General features: G+C 42.6%; 1 long non-coding RNA gene across 1 annotated transcript; it reads right to left on the bottom strand.

Annotated features, from left to right (window-relative positions):
- Nucleotides 1-6,432: 6,432 nt before the first annotated feature.
- Nucleotides 6,433-7,049, bottom strand: LOC109236803. Its single transcript, XR_002069555.1, has 3 exons — nt 6,946-7,049; nt 6,644-6,851; nt 6,433-6,512 (listed from the first exon to the last, which is right to left on the bottom strand). It is a non-coding gene; the product is annotated as an uncharacterized LOC109236803 (long non-coding RNA).
- Nucleotides 7,050-15,233: the final 8,184 nt, after the last annotated feature.

Below are 15,233 nucleotides of genomic sequence, written 5' to 3'. Positions count from 1 at the left end.
CGGATTTTGGCTCCGAAGCTTGGTACATGTCCATAAGGTCATTTAAGACTTGCCTGTAAAATTTGGTGTCAATCCGAGTAGTTTAAGGGCGTTTTGACCCGTTAGAGGAGAATTTAGAACTTAAGGATTCAATAGTTTGATTCATTTGGTTTTAGGGAGTGATTCTAAGATTTAGCGTTGTTTTGGGAGTTCCGAGGGTTCGAGTAGGTCCGCCTTATGATTTCAGACTTGTCGGTATGTTCGGGCGGGGCTCGGGAGCCCCGAGCGTCAAACGAGCGAGGCTCGAGTGAAGTTAGAATTTGGAAAAGGACTGAAGTTTGCTGCTTCTGCCATAACCGCATCTACGGTTCATGGGCCGCAGAAGCGGGACCGCAGATGCGGTCATGTGACGATCCGGCTCGTCGTCACGTGAGTTACCGCCCCGTTTCCGTTATTTTTATGTTTCTCTATGCTTCATTATCGGTATTGGAGGTGATCGAGTCGAATTGGATTGGTTTCAGATGGAAATGAGACACTGGGTCTCTTTAAGGAAAGCTTGTTTTGGAAAAAGTCAACCGGAAGTTGACTATTTAGTTAGAGGGCTCGGATGTGAATTCCGGTGATTCGGTTAGCTTCGGGGGATGATTTGTGACTTAGGAGTGCGATCGGAATTGAATTCGGAGGTCCGGTGTAGAATTAGGCTTGAATTGGCGAAGGTTGGATTTTGGCGAATTCCCGTTGGTAAGTGAGATTTTGATCCGGGGGTCGAAATGGAATTCCGAGAGTTGCAGTAGCCTTGTTAGGTGATTTTGGATGTGCGGGTAAAACTTCAGGTCATTTGGACGTCGTTTGGTTGGATTTTTGATCGAATGTGAGTTTCGGAAGAATTTGATAAACTTAGGCTTGAATCCGTGGTGAATTGATGATTTTTGTGTTGTCTGACGTGTTTTGATGATTGGAACAAGTTCGTATGAGGTAATAGGTTGTGTTGGTGTTTTGGTTGAGGTCCCGGAGGCCTCGGGTGAATTGGAGTGGTTAAAAGAGAGTTTTTGAAGGTTTCTTCAGGTCTGATATTGCTGGTATCGGGTATTTCCGCTTCTGCGGTCGCAGAAGCGGGTGAGCGATCGCAGAAGCGTCCAGGTGTGGGCTAGGGTAGTTCCGCATAAGCGGAAGTTGGTCGCTTCAGCGGGTCCGCATAAGCGGACAATGTACCGCAGAAGCGGTTTTGAGAGAACCGCAGAAGCGGAGTTCGAGTCGCATAAGCGAAGTCTGGATTTTTCAGTGAAGACCGCATAAGCGGATTTTTGGCCGCAGAAGCGGTCCCGCATAAGCGGAAGCGGGACCGCATAAGCTAAAATCGCTGTTGGCAGAAAGGTTTAAAGGATTTAGTTCATCCGCGAGCTCCACTATTTTTCCTCCATTGTTGAGCGAGCTTGGGAGCTATTGACGCGATTTTGTGAGGGTTTTGACTGGGAATCAATTGGAGGTAAGTCCTATGGTCTAGAAACATCATTTTATTGAAGAATCTACCTTTAATTCTTGGAAATTGGGTAAAAATTTGGAAGAACTAGGGCTTAGGTTTTGGAATAAAAATTTGGGATTTGAGGTGGCATTTGAACTCCGATTTTGGTAAATTTGATATGTATGGACTCGTGGCGAGACGAGGAATCCGGTGATGTGAATTTCGTAATTTTTCGAGAAGTGGGCCCGGGGCTCGGGTTTTGCCAACTTCGTGGTTTTTGATAATTTTCGAGTCTTTTCGATTGGGTTATGTTCCCTTAGCCCATTATGATGTATTCCTTGTGGTTTTGACCAGATTCTACGCACGTGGGTTGATTTGCGAGGCAAGCGCAAAACGAGCGTAGGATTTCGGCCGGCTTGAGGAGAGTAACAGTTATAAATGACGTTCTGAGGGTTTGAAACCCCGGATTTGCACTATGTGGTGCTATGTTGAGGTGTAAAACACGCTGTATGATGAGCGTGGGGTTGCTACTGCTGGGGATTCGGACTCGGTCCATCCTGATTGATGACTCTACTGTATTTTTGGCTGACATTTAATTAATATCAGTATATTCTGGGCTAGTTGCCATGTTTGGGGCCTTGTGCCGATCTGTAGAACCCTTAGGGGGTACTTTGTACTAGTTGACTTCACTTTACTTGTCGAAATTATACCCTCAGTCATGTTCTTAACTGTTAAACATAACATGAACCGGCTTTAGAATTGGCAATCCAAATGAGGAACACCTGGGGTTGGAAACCCTGTCTTAGCTGAGTGGGCCCGAGAGGCCAAGTCTATATTGACTGAGAGGGGTCAAGGGCCCCATAGTGAGGGTATTTGATATATATACCGGATCGGGCTGCACGCCGCAGCGAAATACATATATATATATATGGATCGGACTGCATGCCGCAGTGATATATTATATGGATTGGACTGCACGCCGTAGTATTATAGCGCTTGGGCTGTAGGAGCCCCTCCGGAGTCTGCACACCCCCAGTGAGCGCAGTCGACTATTATTATTGGATCGGGCTGCACGCCGTAGCAGTATATATTATTATTGGATCGGGTTGCACGCTGCAGCAATATATATATATATATATACATATATATATATATATGTATATATTTATATATATATACATATATATATATATATATGTATGTATGGATCGGGCTGCACGCCACAGCAATATACTGTACGGGCCGGGCTGCACGTCGCAATAGTGTAAGTAAATTACCGGACTTTGAGAGGAGTAAGTGAGTTGTGTACTGGTTTGAGGGATATTCACCTGTTTCCCTCACTTAGCTGTTGTTTACTGCATTTGTTTTTTTGATATAGAACTGTGTAGTGTTTTTACGAGTTTTCTTATCTTCAGTCGTTATTTATTTCTGCTACTCACTGAGTCGGAGTACTCACTTTACTCCCTGCACCATGTGTGCAGATACAGGTATCCAGGAGGCTCCGTAGAGTGTTTTGCTATTGCTCAGATTTGATACCGGAGTTATCGAGGTAGCTGCATGGCGTCCGCAGGACCCTATTCCTCCCCTTACCCCCCTTTGTTTCCGCATTTTAGACCTTTATATGTATAGGTTACAACTCGGTTGTATGTAAAGGCTCTAGACTCGTGACACCAAATCCTTTGGGCGTTGTTTTTGGTATTTGCTATGGTTTCTCCGCACTGATTTAGCTATTATCACATATTAGAATCATGCTTAACTGGTAATTTAACTCTATTATTTGGTAATGTGTTTCGTACCTGGGTTGAGAGTGTTCAAATGGTCGGGCTTGCCTAGCATTGTGTTGGGCGCCATCACGACCGGGATTGGGGTCGTGACAGTTAGGATACATTCTTATATTTCTCAGTGGCCCTTGTTATTGAATATGATGAGAAGATTCACCATGCAAAAAAAATTGGTGAAACCGGGCAAGACAAGGTTCGCAACTGCTTTCTTGACTTTGCATAGTATCCACTTGCAAAAAGGCAATTTGAGAAAGTTGGTCACTTCAGAGGAATGGAGCAAGATTAAATTTGCAAAGGAAAGTGCGGAAAGAGGTTGCACGCATTATTCTTTCTTATTCTTTTTGGAATAATGTCCTTCATGCTCTTAAAATTGGTGGCCCTTTGGTTAAAGTACTCCGTTTGGCGGATGGGGAGCAAAACCCACCAATGGGCTACCTCTATGAAGCTATGGATCCAAGGAGGCTATTCAAGCATCATTCACTAATGAGCAGAAATATGCAAAGGTCTTTCAGATCACTGATGCAAGATAGAATGAGCGACTTCATAGACCTTTGCATGCAGCTGGACTTATTCTGAACCCATCACTCTTTTATGATCAGCATAAGAATAATTCATTGGCTAAAGACGTGTGGACAGGATTCCATAAGGTTGTTATCAAGTAGACCCCAGATGAAGACTTGCAAGAAAAGATAGTAGATCAGCTTGCTACTTACAAGGCAGCTGAAGGACTTTTTAAGCTCCGACTTGCAATTAAACAAAGAAAGACGAAATCGCCAGGTGACCAAGTGTTTCTATATTTTATAGCTCTAACTTCAATTTATTTTTTATACTTATTAACTCTTGAACATTTTTTCTGACTTCTATAGTTGAGTGGTGGGACCAATACGGTGCAGAGACTCCGGAGTTACAGACTTTCGCCATGAAAGTTCTAAGTTTAACTTGTAGCTCATCCGGATGTGAAAGGAACTGGAGTGTTTTTGAATACGTGAGAAATAAAAAAGAATTATTTTGTGTTTTGAGATAAAGTAAATTATATCTCAATTGTCCAAACTCCTACTAATTAGTTGACACATCTTGTTTGCAGATTCATACAAAGAAGAGGAATCGACTAACCTTGAAGCGCCTCCATAATCTAGTGTTCATAAAATACAATAGAGCATTGAGGCGTTGCTACAACCACCGCAATATAATTGATTCATTTTTTTTGGACAATATTGATGAGGCTAATGAGCGGCTAACCGGAGTCCCCGAAAATTGTGAAGATGAAGAAGTATTTGAAGGCGAATCCGATTTCACTTGGGGTGATGTTGCGGTTGGTAGTGGAGTTGGGGAGAATCCTTATGGTTTAGGGAGATATACTCCAAGTTCAGCTCTATTAGGAAGGGAAAAAGTGTGGCTACTACAAGTCGATCCCTATCCCTAATTGATGAAGATGAAAGTGATCATGAAAAGAAGGGGAAGAAGATGACGACGAGCAATATGAAGATAATAAAGGAATTCAAGATTTTGACAATCTTGAAGAAGAAGAAGAAGAAGAGTAGAAGAATAAGATGTTGATACTAGTAGGCAGAATAACCTCTTAGACACTTGTACTTGTGTCACTTTGTCATCCCGGTCCCTATAATCTACAAAGTTTCATCCAGACACTTTAACTTGATCAATACTTATATTTTAAACCCCTCTGACCATTGACCAAGCACATGTGGCAACAAAATGGTTGAACCGGACAATACGAGTGTAGTTCACGCGGACAACGAGCGTGAATATGATATTTTGAATAAGAAATAATTAAAATAAGAAGAAAAAAAATCATTAAAATAAAAATGAAAAATAAATTCAAAAGATAAACATAAAATAAGTCAAAAAAGAAAAAAACCCGTACGCTTCTTCTTCAACAAACCCCGCACCCCTCCTTTTTTTCTCCATGTACGCTTCTTCCCCCCCCCCCTAAACCACCCCTGGCTTTTCCCTTTTCGTTTTCTTTTCCTTCTATACTGTTGCTTCTTCTTCTTTCCCACTCTCCCCCTCCCCCTTCAAAAAAAGAAAAATAACCCGATCCCTGAAGTTCCCTTAACCATCTCTGTTTACCCATGGTGTCATGAACAAGTCAAAAATATACGAAAAAGGGCAGCGAGTATTAATTTTCGAGCTGGACGAAAAATGGTCCACCGAACTTCTTCTCTGCCATCTAATGCCTTCAACCATGGAAATTGACCACCGAACTTCTTCTCCCACTTTTTGATATGGAAGAAAATTAATTTTACCTCGATTTTTTTTCTTTATTCATTTTAATTTTATTTCTATAATATAAAAAGGGAAGAATTGAAAGGGGAGAGGAGGCAGAACAAGAGAGAATGAGATGGGCAGGAGGAAGAACACCAGGGGAGAGAGAGAAATCAACGAGGGAGGGGGTTAGGGGATTAATGTTTGAATTTTATTTTTTGATTTTTGATTTTAATTATTTTTAATCTGCCATGTGACATGGCATCTACACATTGTTATTTTTTGACGTGGCAGCTAACGTGGAAGAGATTGTATTACACGCACTGTAGCCTCTTGTCATAAGCGTTTATTATACACAATTTGAAGGAGTGTAAGTGTTCAATTGGAAAATTATTAAGTTGGGGACCGACATGACAAAGTGGCACAAGTATAGGAGTTATTTAGGCTATTCTGCCATTCTAGTAATTTAGTAGCTTTGATTTTGCTTGTCCTATGGTTTGTGGATGATTTGGTGTTATTTATAATAGTACATTATGTTTTTTTAAGAATTGCGCTTCGCTTTTGAAGCGAGGCAAGCCCTTGTCGCTTTTTTGCGCTTCGCGCTCTCATAACACTGTATTAAGTAAAGCTTGATAAGAGTTGGGCGGGTTGGGCTATGACCCAAATTTTAGCTCATCTTGAACCATCACATCTTATCTCAAGTAACTTTTGGGCACCCGCCAATTATTGACTCAACCGGTTTTAACCCGCCCATAATCGGCCCAACCCGCCCATTTGACACCCCTAGACTATCAACCTTTCAACACTGATGGAAGGAGAAATTATATCCAAAGTAGGAATGAATGAGGACAGAAAATGCAAACATTAACATTTTGCAGTATGGTTGAAACATACATACACTCATAAGCCAAATACTTCACAGAAAAAGTAAATATAGTTGCAGAGGAAAAAGAAGTACTAAGGAAAAGAAAGTTTAAACTAAATACCTCTAACCGATCCAGTAGATTCTCAGCCACAGTATCAACAAGAGAATCCTTGGGCTTCATCAACCACGCTGCTCTATCACGCTGCCAACCATGAAACTCAAATTAAAAATGCACAATATAAACGGAAAAGTGAAACTGATATTTTTCTTAAAGAAATAATTCTTCTACACAAATAAATTTGTTTATGGTTGAATCGAGGTAAATGAAATTACTTGCACGCGCTTAAGATGGCGATCAAATATTTTGAGTTTGGAGCTCTGAAAGCCATCTCCGGCGTCAGTACAGTAGGATCTTAGGCCTTTCCAACAAAGAGCTATGCTTCTTCTCATTGTGAATTAGGTTTAGCAACAGAAAGTAGGGTTATTTATGGGCTAACCGAAACTCCAGTCTCTTCCCGAGTGTACCTTGCACCTTTTATACCTGTTATTTTAACACATAGTCGTGTGTTTTTAAACTTTACCCTGATAGGAAATTTCACACAAATCATGCCCATAAATAACCAAAATGTCCCTACCTCCAAATCCTTATTGCCAGCTGTAGTTATCCAGCGAGCAGTTCCGATTATCGCTGGAAGCTACGTAAATCTAACGTTATCAAGGCGTCAACGCCGGTGGTCGACGAGGGNAATCAAAATCGAGTTACAAGTTCAGTTCAAAAATTCAAAATTAACAAGATCCAATTGAATTTTCAAGCTTTTTCAATAGCTCAACAATGATGTTTTTTGAATTTTCCACCCATTTTTCACAAAACCTGTGATAAACTTTTAAATCTAGCACACTTAAATGATTTTTAAAAACCCAATTGGATATGGCTGTTGCATTACTTCGACGATGCTGAATCTCTGGTTTTTTTTGTCCTCCTCTAATTCTTGGCAAATATATTTGGTGGTATGTATGAAGGCATAAGAAGAAATGCTGCAATAATGGAAGAAGATGGTAAAGAATAGTGGATTTTTTATTCTAAAAAATAAAGAAAAGGATTTAGAAAAATGAAAAGGCTGGACAGTGCTGTCAAAATGCCTTTAGACACAAAATTTTGATCGTTCACTCGCCTCTTATGTGTGAAAAACACGCGAGTGACATGTAATCAAAAATGTGTCTTTTTGATACGCTTTTGAAAGGTTTTGTGTGTAAAATGAAACTCGTGATCAACAGGTGTGTAACAGGGATTTGATCGTAAGTTGGATGGGTAAACTATATATTTCGCCATAGAGTAATTATAAAAGTTATTAATAACTTTGCATCTTAATAAGTTAGGAAAGTCGGCTTCAAATAAAAATATATACCAGATTTAAAAAAATATTTATGGCCTCTTTATACCCCCAACTTTGTCGACCCTAGCCCTTTCAAGTGAAAGAGGTAGGGCCGGCCGTTAATGCGGATGATCTTAATGAAGATTTTGCTCAACAAAGTGATACGACATCAATTTGTACTAGTAACTTAACTTAATTTGTGTTTGGTAGAAGTTGAGTATCTTTTAAATTACGTCGTAGAAAAGATATTAGAAAGAACTCTATATTTGATTATTTTTTAGTAATTAAATTACTGAAAGTAGTAAGCTTATTCTTCCTATCTATTTGTTGGAAATGACGTGCTTGTTACGTGTTTGATTGTCAAGACTTAAGGTTGTCGGCTGAAGAGTTAAAGGAAATGAAATGAATAAGGAAAGTAGGGTTAGAGATAAAAGAATAAGAGGGGTGACGTGGCAGCATCAGGAGCATCCATAGTCACTTAAGATATGTGGCTCACACTATAAATTCTAATAAGATCTAAGAGTGGAGATTAAGTGGAGGATATTCTAGAAGACTATTAGTAAGGAAAGGCTCAACAGAATAAGTTATGCCAATTATCAGATTTAACTACTCTTCTCTCTCTATACTCTCTCTCTTTGATTCTTTTTCTTCTTCCTCTTCTCACCTAAATTCTTCTTCATCTTCTACAGAACTCCATTGTAGTTTGTAATAGTGTAGCCATGGCAATTACAATGTATTGTACTTAGATACATTTGAGCTAATAAATCGCATTTGACTTCTGCTAATTATCTCATTTACAATTTTATTTTTGAATTTCATTACAAATCATTACAATTTGTATCAGAGCTCTTTCTTGGCCTTAAGAAAATGACAATTACAGAGACTAGATCAAAATCTACTGAAGAAAGCATCAAAAGAGTGGAGAATCAATTGCAGGAGCACATGGCCTCGACGAACCGGAAGTTCGAGGACTTGAGCAGCAAACTGGATCTGTTAATGGAGAAACTCCTTCCTGCTTACGATGGAATCCTGGGGAGTGCTCCAAGAGAAGGATTGCAACTAAAAAAGGAGCTCGGCATAAGTATGGTGATTCAGTAGAGTCTTCGCTGGAAGGGGTCAATTCAATCATAGATTCGAATTCCCTTACTTCGATGGAGTTCATGGCTGCAAAGGTGTGAGTGATATTTCCAATACAATCAGGTGTTGGATCCTCAGCAAAAACTCGAAGCTGCAGTTCTTCACTTAGTTGGCAAGGCTGAGGTTTGGTTCTTCTCATACTAGATAAGCCATGGATCTATCTCTTGGAAAGATTTCTGAGAAGAAATCTGCAGAAGATTTGTAGGTTCAACTTAATTGGTGAGTTCAAAAGATTAGAACAAAAAGGCACAGTTAATGAATATCTGGAAAAGTTTGAAGAACTTAAGACTTGGGTACTAACTAGAAGACCTACTATTCCAGAAGAATTCTTCTTGGAGTTCTTTGTGGAAGGTCTTAAGGAGGAAATTAGGAACATAGTGAAAATGCTCAACCCTTATGCATTGAGTCAGGCTGTGGAGAAGGCTAGGTTTCAAGAGAAAGTTATTGAAGCTCAAAATAAGAAAAGCAAAATCACTTGGAGTAAGGGCACAATACAGACTAACAATTCAATAGTAAATAGAGCTCAAGATAACTGGTCTAGAGATGGGCAGGGAAATACATCTAATGTAGGAATCAAAAGGAACCACAATCTATGATACAAATGTGGGGACAAATGGGTGCCTGGGCATCAATATAAGAGCAAATAACTCAATGCAATGACAGCTGAAAAAGAAACAATAGAGCCAGAACAAACAAGTGAGTTGCCAAATGCATTAGAGTACATTGAGAACTCACAAGAGATAGAAATGGTGGAGGAAGCTGTTAGCCTTAATGCCTTATCAGGAATAGAGGTTCCAAATACAATCACCTTGAGTGGAACAACCAAAAAGAAAGTGCTAACTATCTTGCAAGATTCAGGAAGCACATATAGTTTTTTGGATATGGAAACTGATAGATAGATTGGTTGCATTCTCAAGGAAGCTAGACCTATGAGAGTTACTTGTTACACCCCATGTTTTCGTACATGAAAGTACACCATGAGTAAATTGATATAAGTTCGGGAATGAGATTATTTTTGAGGTTATAAGTATTATGTTATTTCAAACAAGTGATAAGTAAATTCGTGAATGTTAGAGGGTAAACGAATCAAAGTAAATGAGTTTCGTCGAAGTTTGACATTTTGGGATAAAATATGGTCCGAGCCATTGTGACGACCCAAAGGGTCATCACCTGTTTTCTCTTTCATTTCGTGCTTCCGAGGCCTTGAAAACCTCATTTTTACTTGCCTTGATTTACGTGTGCAGTCCGAGCGCGTAGCCGGAAAGCTTAAATATGAATTATGTGTAAAAATTTATGAATTTTGATATTATTATGACAAAGTTGACTTTGGTCAACATTTTGGGTAAACGGACCCGGAGCCGTGATTTGACGGTCCCGGAGGGTCCGTAGAAAAATGTGAGACTCGGGCATATGCCCGGAGTCGAATTCCGAGGTCGAGAGCCCGAGCAATGAATTTTTCTGTGAAATTGTTTTTCTGAAATTATTAAGGAAAATGGAAATGAAAATTGATTAAAAGACTATGGTATCGGGCTCGTATTTTGGTTCCGACGCCCGGTACAAGTCTTAAATATGAGTTAAGCGCTTTCTGTAAAGTTTGGTCGAAATCGGACGTCATTTGACGTGTTTCGGACCTAAATATCTAAAATTTGAAGTTATGAAGTTTGAAATGAAAATGATGATCTTGAGGCTTGATTCAATGATTTTTGATGTTATTTTGGCGATTTGATCGCTCGAATAAGTTCGTAGGATGTTATTGAGTTAGTGTGTGTGATTGGTTAGGAGCCCCGAGGGCTCGGGAGTGTATTGGAGTTGGTTCGGGGTGTTTTTACACTTAGGAAATGTAGCAGGTTTTTGGTTTCAGTTGTTGCAGGTGTTTTCTTCTACGCGTTCGCGTGGTCTCTTCCGCGTTCGCGTAGCTTTAGCCTTCTACTTCATCGCGTTCTCATCCCTCGCCTCGCGTTCGCGTATAACAGTTCCTGGACCCCAGCAATTTCCTTCTACGCGTTCGCGTCTGTCTCCACGCGATCGCGATAGCTTACCCAGTTTACCCTTCGCGAACGCGGCCCCTCTCCCGTGAACGCGAAGGGCAATTTTGCCCAGCGAATTTTTAAGTTAAAAACAGAACAGTAGCTCGGGATTTTAATAAAAATACACGAACTCCTTTCTTCTCCAAGCACTTAGGCGTCCATTGAAGCTCCCTTTCATCAAAACTTCTTGGGTAAGCATTGTTCAACTTGTTTTCTTCAATTTCCTCTATTAATTACTAAATTCCTAGCCCTAAATCATGAAATCAAAGTAGAAATTAGGGGTTTTGGGTAGAGTTAGGGTTTTGAGAATTTTGGGTGATTCAACCTCAATTTGGGGTCGAATCTTAAAACAAATTATATATTTGAACTCCTGGGGTTATGGGTGATTGGGTTTTGGTCCGAGCCTCATGTTTGGACCATGTGGGACCGGTGTCGAATTTTGGTATTTTTGGAAGAATGCTAGGGACTTCATTTCTAGGCTATGGGATTTTGTTTTTGAGTCTTATTTGATATTATTGAATTGATTATGCCTAGATATCGTTGTTTCAAAGTCGGACTGTAGAGGAAAGGCGGTATTGGAGAGTTGATTGCTATCCTTGGACCGAGGTAAGTGTTTGTTCTAACTTTGGTTAGAGGGAATAGGATTAGGATAATATTTGCTAATTGCTAAATGAAGAGTACGGTGTATAGGCATGGTGACGGTTATCTATACACCGGAGTCTAGCATGACCGTGGGTCTTAAATGTGTTTGAACCGGACTTTGTGAAACATTCTTTCTTGTCTAATTGCTAAGTTTCCTATAATGTGAAGGGTTGAGGAGGAATTGCGATTGGTATATTATTGGATCGTTGTCTCGAACTGAATTTGATAATTGAGAAAGAATGATTAAAAGAGAANTTTGAGCATCTAGAGCAGGGTCAGAGTGTTAGTGACCGATTATGAGGCGAGGTTCTCTGAGTTGTCTCGCCATGCACTTATGATACTTCCCACGGAGGCAGAGAGAGCATGGAGATTCGTTGCGGGGTTACACCCCACTATCCGGTCGGGTATGGCCCGAGAGGTAGAGATGGGCACTGGGTATCAGCTAGTACTTGAGATTGATCGCAGGATTGAGGGTTACCGTCTGAGGGGCAGAGAGCAGATGCAGCAGGATAAGAGGGCCAGATTCTCAAGAGAGTTCAGAGGCGCCCCAGCTAGGGGCAGAGGTCACTTTGGGAGGGGTCAGCCCAGTAGGCCCCCAGTTTCAGCACCACCACCTGCTCGGGGTGCTCCAGCGCGCTCCTATTTCAGCGCCATGCCTGAGAGTTCCTATCGCCCGCCAGCTATTCAGGGTTCATCCAGTGGGTATCCAGGTCCTCCGGGCTCTTCCAGTTCTTATTTTAGTGCTATGTCGGAGAGTTCATACCGCCCACCGGCTATTCAGGCTTCTTCTAATGGATCTTCTGGTATTCAGAGTCAGCCATCCGGACAGCAAGTCTCCCCACCACGTTGTTTTGAGTGCGGGGACACGGGCCACATGAGGAGATACTGCCCCAGGCTTTGGGGTAAGGCAGTACAACAGGACCAGCAGCCCCAGACTCCGGCACTAGTGACCCAGCCACCTAGGGGTGGAGGGCAGACGGGTAGGGGCCGGCCTAGAGGTGGAGGCCAGACAGGGAGAGGTCAGCCAGTTACTCCCCAGCCAGGTGGGGGCCAGGAAGCCGGCGCTTCAGCCAGATTCTATGCTCTTCCAGCCAGGCCAGATGCATTAGCCTCAGACGCCGTCATCACAGGTATTATTTTCGTTAGTGACAGGGATGCTTCGGTATTATTTGACCCAGGATCTACTTATTCATATGTATCGTCTCTGTTTGCTCGCTTTCTGGTTGTTCCTCCTAAGCCTTTGGGTGTTCCTGTTCATGTGTCCACTCCTGTGGGCGATTCTGTGACTGTGGATCGGATTTATCGGCCCTGTGTGGTCACTTTCTGTGGTTTCGAGACTAGAGCAGATCTTTTGTTGCTGGATGTGATCAATTTCGAGGTCATCTTGGGCATGGATTGGCTGTCACTGTATCACGCCGTCCTTGATTGCCATGCCAAGACAGTCTCACTAGCCATGCCAGGGTTGCNGGAGTAGGAAGGGGTCCACAGTTAGATATGCCTAGCAGGGTTATCTCCTTCCTGAAGGCTCAGCACATGGTTGCAAAGGGGTGTTTGGCTTACTTGGCTTATGTTTGAGACACCACCGCAGAGTCTCCGACGATTGATTCAGTGCCAGTAGTTCGAGAGTTCGCCGATGTATTTTTTTCTGATCTTCCTGGTATGCCTCCGGATCGTGATATTGATTTCTGCATTGATTTGGCCCCGGGCACTCAGCCTATATCTATTCCACCGTACCGTATGGCTCCTAAAGAGTTGAAGGAGTTGAAGGAGCAGCTAGAGGAGTTATTAGCAAAGGGGTTTATCAGGCCCAGTGTGTCGCCTTGGGGCACACCAGTTCTATTTGTGAAGAAGAAGAAGGATGGGACTATGCGGATGTGCATTGATTACCGCCAGTTGAACAAAGTCACCATCAAGAACAAGTACCCGTTGCCTCGTATTGATGATTTGTTTGACCAGCTACAGGGTGCTAGGGTGTTCTCTAAGATTGATCTGAGGTCAGGGTATCATCAGCTGAAGATTCGGGACTCGAATGTTCCGAAGACTGCATGCCGGACTAGATATGGCCATTATGAGTTCCTAGTGATGTCCTTTGGCTTGACCAATGCACCAGCAGCATTTATGGATCTGATGAACAGGGTATTCAGGCCTTATATTGATTCCTTTGTTATCGTCTTCATTGACAACATCTTGATATACTCGCGTAGCCTGGGGGAGCACGAGCAGCATTTGAGAGTAGTGCTTCAGACCTTGCGAGAGCAGAAGCTGTATGCTAAGTTCTCCAAGTGCGAGTTTTGGCTTGAGTCAGTGGCATTCTTGGGGCATATTGTGTCCGGAGAGGGTATTAAGGTAGATCCCAAGAAGATTGAGGCAGTTCAGAGTTGGCCACGACCCACTTCAGTGACCGAGATCAGGAGTTTCCTGGGATTAGCGGGTTATTACCGGCGATTTGTGCAGGGTTTTTCATCCATTGCCTCACCCTTGACTAGACTGACCCAGAAGGGTGCCCCATTCATTTGGTCCGATGATTGCGAGGAGAGCTTTCAGAAGCTCAAGGCAGCTTTGACTACGACACCAGTTCTTGTATTGCCTTCCGGTACGGGGATGTATACTGTGTATTGCGATGCCTCACGCGTTGGTTTGGGATGTGTGTTGATGCAGGAGGGGAGAGTTATTGCTTATGCCTCGCGTCAGCTGAAGATTCATGAGAAAAATTACCCTGTGCACGATCTGGAGTTAGCAGTGATTGTTCATGCTCTTAAGATATGGAGGCACTATTTGTATGGGGTGCCTTGTGAGGTTTACACCGATCACCGCAGCTTACAGCATTTGTTCAAGCAGAGGGATCTCAATTTGAGGCAGTGTAGGTGGCTTGAGTTGCTGAAGGACTATGACATTACCATTCTTTATCATCCGGGCAAGGTGAATGTGGTCGCGGATGCCTTGAGCAGAAAGGCGGAGAGCATGGGTAGCTTGGCATTCATTCCAGCGGAGGAGAGGCCCCTAGCTCTGGACATCCAGTCCTTAGCTAACAGGCTTTGTGAGGTTGGACATTTCAGAGTCCAGCCGAGTTCTAGCATGTGTGGTTGCTCAGCCCTCGTTATTGGGGGAGATTAGGGCCCGATAGTATGATGATCCCCATTTGGCGGTTCTTAGAGATACGGTACTTTAGGGAGGTGCCAAGGAGGTTTCTATGGGCGAGGATGGTGTTCTGCGACTCCAGGGTCGTCTATGTGTTCCTAATGTTGATGGTCTGAGGGAGAGGATCCTAGAGGAGGCACACAGTTCGCGGTATTCTATTCACCCGGGAGTCACGAAGATGTATTAGGATCTGAGGCAGCATTACTGGTGGCGGGGGATGAAGAAGGACATAGTGAAGTATGTGACTAAGTGTTTGAATTGCCAGCGAGTCAAGTATGAGCATCAGAGGCCAGGTGGCCTACTTCAGCAGATGCCCATCCCAGAGTGGAAGTGGGAACGCATCACCATGGACTTCGTAGTTGGGCTACCGCGGACTTTGCGGAAGGTTGATTCGGTGTGGGTCATTGTGGATAGATTGACCAAGTCGGCCTATTTCACTCCAGTGGCGACTACTTATACAGCGGAGAGGTATGCTCAGATCTATATTCGGGAGATAGTCCGGTTGCATGGTGTGCCGGTGTCCATCATATCAGACAGAGGCCCTCAGTTTACTTCCCATTTCTGGAGAGCCGTGCAGAGTGAGTTGGGACTCGTGTAGAGCTTAGC

The sequence above is a fragment of the Nicotiana attenuata genome, unplaced genomic scaffold (genome assembly GCF_001879085.1).
Source record: "Nicotiana attenuata strain UT unplaced genomic scaffold, NIATTr2, whole genome shotgun sequence".
Taxonomy (NCBI): domain Eukaryota; kingdom Viridiplantae; phylum Streptophyta; class Magnoliopsida; order Solanales; family Solanaceae; genus Nicotiana; species Nicotiana attenuata.
Note: the sequence above shows the minus strand (reverse complement) of the source record. Positions and strands in the feature narration are given on the sequence as shown.